The following is a 6,637-nucleotide window of genomic DNA, read 5'->3' as shown; positions in this document are numbered from 1 at the left end:
TGATTATGTTTGCAAAGCTTGTGCACCCTGCCATATAGAATAAAATAGATCAAAACTATATAAAATAAAATGGAAAACTATGAGATCAAAATAGGTTGATGCTATATCAAGTTGTTATATGGCACATGTTGCCCCTTAGTCCAATTCCTAGCATTTCTTGCCAAGCTCAAATTAGTCCTATAATCAAAATCAGGTCGACAACTTGAGCTAAATTGTGAATATCAGACCAAATGATCAAGAAATGTCAAAACCAATTAGTTGCATTCCCCTATCAAAATATCAAGTACCTGAGGGTATCCAATTGACATTTGGTTGAATTTGAGCATATAAATGTAGAGAAACATACCAATTCTCAAGATGGAATTTGACAATGATCATATAGAATTATTAAGGGTTCTAAGTTAGCTTGACTTAATTTAATTTCTTTTCATCGATTTAAACTATGGAGGAATGTAACCAGTTCAACAATCTATGTTAATGGGTTTTCTATAGTTGCTTGGAGCACTAAGTAACCAGATTTGCAGGGGAGAATGATTAGTATGTGCTGAAACCTAAATTTTCCTATCATGTGTTCAAGTGTTCTGCAATGCTATTTTTTTAACACTGAGAAGAAAGGATTTTGAAATACAGAATAGGCAATTGGTATCTACCAGATGCATAAGCGATACGATCATGGTGCAATTCAGGGTCACAGGAGTCACCTGATGTGCTACAATAGGCATATTCTGTAGCAAACTTTGAACTTGGGCAATGCCTTAGCTGGTCTTAGCCACATACTTCATATAATCATGTTTATGATGTTTTCATGCTACTTTTGCACATTTTCAAGTGCATTGCAATGCATGTTAGCAAAGTTATAAATAATATGAAACACAAGTATAGTATTCTTTTTTAACTAAAACAACTTTTAACACATCAAAATGATCTAATGGTTGAAATCAAATTTTAATTTAATAAAACTTGTACCACTTTAATTGCCTAAGTTTTCGTATTAATACTAACAATCACAAGGTAAATTATGCCTTACAAGGATTCAAATCTTGCTAGAAAGGATGGAAATGAAGATATCAACAACAAAAAATATATAAATAGCACACAAATAACAAATAGTTAGAGCGGATAAATTCTTGTCTTTCATTGGTTACAAAGAAAGTTATGAACATTTGAAAAACAAATCCAAATGCAGTTGGCAAGAATAAAGCCACCATTTGCAACCATGCTTGCATTCGCTGTTCTTTCAACTTCAACCAAGGTCTGAAGATGGATAACGAGGAAAGCTTTTTCTTCAAAATGAATACATAGTATATGCCAAAGAAACCAAAAGAAACTGATAAGGAAAGTTTGAATGATGCTTACGTAAATAATACAGTGATGTCTACAGAAGCACACTCATTGGACTAGACAATATAATTGTGTACTATACTAAATTTTGTTTATATATTTGCAATTCATATATACTAAGCACAACATGAATTTTTAAGAAGAATAGAGTTTGAAAAGAGGAAGTGATGTATTCTTTGAATATTACATTTCAAAGGAGAAAACATAACATTCCATTTTGCAGAATATAAGGCAAGCATTTCGACTCTTGTTTCAAAATACTTCTTGCTTGCTAATGCAAGGGGTTCTAAAGTAGATATGTATGGAACGAGGTATCTAAGAATGACATCATACTCCCAATGGAGGGAGTTGAACGTGTGGTCAAGGCTTCAAAGCTCTTTAAGGATTGCTTTGGTACATATAATGCATAAACTTTTCCTTTTACCAAACGAACTCTTTTGCTCTAAATTTATTGATAATTGTGTCTATGTCATCAGAAAAGAATCTAGATTCCATAAACAATGTGAGTGTAGCAAGTACAACACAAGGATAGAACAATGATTATAACAAAATCTGAGAGTGGGACACCAAAAAGAAAGAATGGTTGTAAAGCAGAAAATCCAACGCACAATAAGTTACAATTTGCCGATATCAAAGTTGCTCATAAAGTGTGTGCATTATGCACCAGAGTTATGAATAGAAATGAAGACATGGGTAACATGAAAACAAGATCTAAGCCTACTTAGTATCACATCGCAACAAAAAACAAATCACCCAACTTAGTAATAAGTACCAACAGAAAGAAAATGGCTTTTAAGCCCAAGTTCATTGATTCCACAGTTCTTTGTGACTCTAAAAAAAAATAAAGAAGAAGAAAAAGAACAATTGTCAAAAGAAAGCAAAGTTGCATAGAATTCCACAGAGTCTCATTGATGATGAACATTCCATTGCTCAACAAAAGCACAAGATGACGCAAGTCAGAGCAAACAAAGCAAAAAGACTGTGAGAGCAAAGGAGCTAAATATCAGTGAATCCTTGAGCATGTTTAGTTTGTTGCACTTCATCTCTTGTGGGCCTCTAGCAGTAGAAAGTGATAATATTCTAAGCATTACATCTCTGAAAGATGGTCAATTTGCATAGGCCGAGAAATAGTCTTTATTTACTAATTCAAAGAACAAAAGTCAATGTTGTAATAAGGTTGTTGATTGAACTCTTGGAGAGGAATTGGATTGTATTCTTGAGGATCTACAGATCATGAATACACAAAGAGTAGAAAAGGAGTATTTCAGTGGGAATATTGTCGAAATAAAAGCTCATGCCGAAGCGATGGATCCTGTTCTCACTAGGTTGGCTTCCTTCGATGCACAAAGATATGTTGTATGTCATAAGAAGGTTCTAAAAGTGAAGTTAGCAATCTTGTGAATAGTTCCCCATTATGTTAGAAGTTGGATTAGATTAAAAAGGAACCCAATTGGAATCATTTGAAGGTTTGCTTACATTGGTGAGTGTTTTCTTTGCAAAGAGTCAAATGTAGACGTGGATGTTGTTATTGAGAAGGGCAATTGTGGCAGGGGTAATATGAACAATTGCGTTGGAAGATTGAAGCATTGAAGAAAGATGTCCATGAAAGCTGAAAGCCCACTGAAAATTGTAACTGTGCAACTGAGTTCGAAGAGTTGCTATTAGTCAATAAACTAGTATTGAAAATATCAAAAAATAGTCAAAACAACCCGGAAGAAGAAATATTTATCCAATTAGAAGATAAAACTTGACAATACTCTTGTTTGCAACTATGGTCCCAGAACATCCCAAACAAAAAAATAGGCCTTAAACTGCATTTTGGCTCTTTAATACATTTAACTATGTAACTTAAATCGTAAATGATGTAGTTAATTGCTAGCATGAAACAATGACCCATGAACTCAATGTCAAGAGGTGTCATGGTTTTACAGTTCTTTTACCCCCAAATTAAACTGCAATTGCTGAGGAGATAAGAATAAAATAACAAAGTAAGGATTCTTTTGCAACTTTTGCTGATGATTTCACAATATCACAGTTGTGAATCTATTGTACAATAGTAGGGTCCAAACACGAATGTTGTAGACATTGACTCTCTCTATTAACCAATGGATGACTTGGTTTTGTATCATGATCCTATATTCCTCTTCTGCTGTAGCTTAATCTCAAGCTATTAGTACACAAGTATAAAAGATTATGTTCAAGTTCCCTTATGGTCCAAAAGATCTAGCTATTTTGTACAATTGTCATTGAGGCTTTGAGATAGAGGAAAACTATAATTGCCCGAACCAATTTTCAATTTGCATGAATTTGTCATAAATTAATTGGAATTATTATTGTTGAAGTATCATATGATACTTGAAACCAATCATTATAGATCATATGCAAACTTCACATGCTTTGCAAACTAGGACAATAATTATGTCTGACAAAGACATTGTACAACTTTGTATCACTTGCTCTAAAAGTTGGTTGACCTAGTCTATTGTGTACTATTTGGTATTTTTTACATATTGCAAATGGCAACATAAACTTATGGATATGGAAATCTTGTGGAGTGGAAATGAAAATCTCAGAGAGAAATAAACATGAATACAACTTTCATTGCATGGAATCAAAACACTACATGAAATTGGTTATTTGATCACTAGTTTCCATTGTACAAATTATAGAACAATGTATCTTTGTACCACAATGCAGCATACTCTTATACATCACATGTACATACTTTTTGCAATTATCATAATATAACAATCAATTTATCCATAAAGGATGCACCATCTTCCAATATCTTCTACAAGATGAATGCCAGATGGGATGTCACTATTTGAAAATACAAACAAATAATGGTACGAGTAGTGGTGCTTTATGGTTTTAGTACATATGGCTCCTGTATCATTACTATACCATTCCCCTAAAAGCTGTATATTCTCATGTCTTATAATCCATTCAAGTGAAAGATTTGGGTATGATGTGAGAAGATTTATTATGCATGCAAGTGTGTCCCTTTCAATAGGGGCTTTAAATGGTGATAGCTCACACAACAATGTTTTGCATGCTGGAGTAAAAACAATTGTTAATTCTTCTATGGTATGATTTCCACGAGGAAAATGGATTAGAATATCTTGACAGTGAACTATGATATGAGCTTCCTATATACTTGCACAAGATATTTCAAGTAAGCCAATTCTGCATTTGTCATGAATGGAGATAGAACACGAATTTGATTGGTCTCTGGTATTGTTTGAATGTTTGCCCATCCATTGTATTGAAACATTGTATCATGATTTTCATAAAAATATTTCTCCAATATATTCCTTTGACATTCACTTGGAAGTTGTTGGATTCTTTCAAGGAGTCTAGATTGTAGATTTTCATGATCTGTTGGGCAGTTTATTGTGCCAAATACATTCAAAGAATTCATGTGTTAGTAACCTGTCTGTTCCTTCTGTTTATTTTGTTAGAGTAGTGTTGTTGGACGCATATGCTTTGTAAGTCGTCCCGTGAGTATATTTTATTATCCCACATGCATAGGTAGTATTACTTTTCTAGATCGTACTCAGTATATAAGAATAGGTTGAGGCCCTTGATGGGCACAGACGAATTTATTGTATTGAGCTTGCTCAAAGGAGGTTACCCCCTCGAAGTGGCCTGGGATCAGTAGATTCATTCTGAGTTCTGCTATCACTTTGTATTCTGTTATTTCGAGCATTCTCACGATATTGCTATAAGGAGGTTCATCACATCTGGTATCAGAGCACTCTCTTGGGCTCGCTGGGTGGAAATTACATCAAATTTTTTTTCTGTCGTGGCCTTCAGGTTCCTCTCACTTCTAATATCTCTTGTTATTGCAATAACTCTTTTCAGTTGTTCTGTCTGTGAGTGAATTTTTCTAAGTCGACTGTTCAAAAAAAAAAAAAAAAAAAAAAAAGAGTAAAAATTTTTTAGTCGTAGCTTCCTTGTTTGCTTTCTGTTTCTGCTCATACTTCTGCAGAACGTCTGCAATATCATTTCGCATACTTCCTTCCTTGGCGACCCAACCCCAAATTTTACATATCAAAGCCCTAAATCCCTCATTTATCTAATTTTAGGGTTTGCCCTATCTTTTTCACCTCTCATCCAATCGCCACCAAACTGAGCCACAAGATTCAATTCCTCATTTTGCTCCCTTATCCCTCTTGGACTGTTCGCCTCATTTCGCCTCCCTACCCTTGAAACCCTCATTTTTCTGTTTCCCTTGTCCCCAGATAGTCTCCCACCACCCGTCGAACACCCATTTCCTATCTGAGTTTTACCCAAATCCAAGTTTGCCGTAACTAAAAAAGTTTTTGTTTCTCATCTTCTACCCATTCCAAAAAAAAAAAAAAAAAAAAAAAAAAAAAAAAAAAAAAAAAAAACCTTGCTTTATGGTTGTTACGCGTACAGGAGCAAAAATCATGGAAGAAGAAATGGCATCCCTCAAAACCAAACTTCAAGATCTGGATGACAAAATTCTGGGTCTTAACTTTCAGCAGTCAGCCATGAGCCGAAACCATTCAGGAGATACTGGGTCCTCTTCTGGCAATTTCCGTGGACCAAAGCTTGATTTTCCACGCTTCGATGGTTCTGATCCGACTGGATGGATCTATAGGGCAGAGCAGTATTTCAGCTTGCATAATACTTTGGATAACCACAAAGTCCCCCTTGCATCTTTTCATTTGGAACATGAAGCTCTTCAATGGTTCCGTTGGTACATCAAGGCTAATGTAGGCCCAACATGGAGAGAATTGTGCACCCTCATTTTGGAGCGCTTTGGCCCTAGTTCCTTTGATGATTTCACAGGAGCACTCACTAAACTGCGTCAAACAAGCACTGTAAGAGAATACCAGACAGAGTTTGAAAAATTAGCTAATCACATAGAGGGCTTGTCTGATGAATTCTTCCGTAGTTGTTTTGTCAGTGGTCTGAAGGATGCACTTCGCTCAGAAGTCAAAATGTTTCGACCTACTACAATGATGGAAGCCCTTGGGTTGGCTAAGTTAGCGGAAGACAAGATTAGTGCTCTACAACGCTCCAGATCTAATTTTGTTCCATTCAGAAATACAGGTTCTCACAACCCTCCAGTCATACCAGCTCCCAGAACTACTCCGATCAAGCACTTGTCTGAAACAGAGATGCGAGTCAGGCGAGACAAAGGGCTTTGTTATAATTGTGATGAGAAATGGTCTCGGGGCCATAGATGTGTTCAGCAAAAGCTCTATCTCTTGGATGTGGATTCTCCCCCGGAACTAGAAGAATATGTAGATGCTCAGGAAACAGT

General features: G+C 35.5%; 1 pseudogene; it reads left to right on the top strand.

Annotated features, from left to right (window-relative positions):
• Window positions 1-1,877: 1,877 nt before the first annotated feature.
• LOC149569661 (uncharacterized) lies at window positions 1,878-2,931 on the top strand (annotated as a pseudogene).
• Window positions 2,932-6,637: the final 3,706 nt, after the last annotated feature.

This window comes from Cupressus sempervirens, chromosome 3 (assembly GCF_028749045.1).
Source record: "Cupressus sempervirens isolate cs-2001-9-10 chromosome 3, ASM2874904v1, whole genome shotgun sequence".
In the NCBI taxonomy this organism is placed as follows: domain Eukaryota; kingdom Viridiplantae; phylum Streptophyta; class Pinopsida; order Cupressales; family Cupressaceae; genus Cupressus; species Cupressus sempervirens.
Note: the sequence above shows the minus strand (reverse complement) of the source record. Positions and strands in the feature narration are given on the sequence as shown.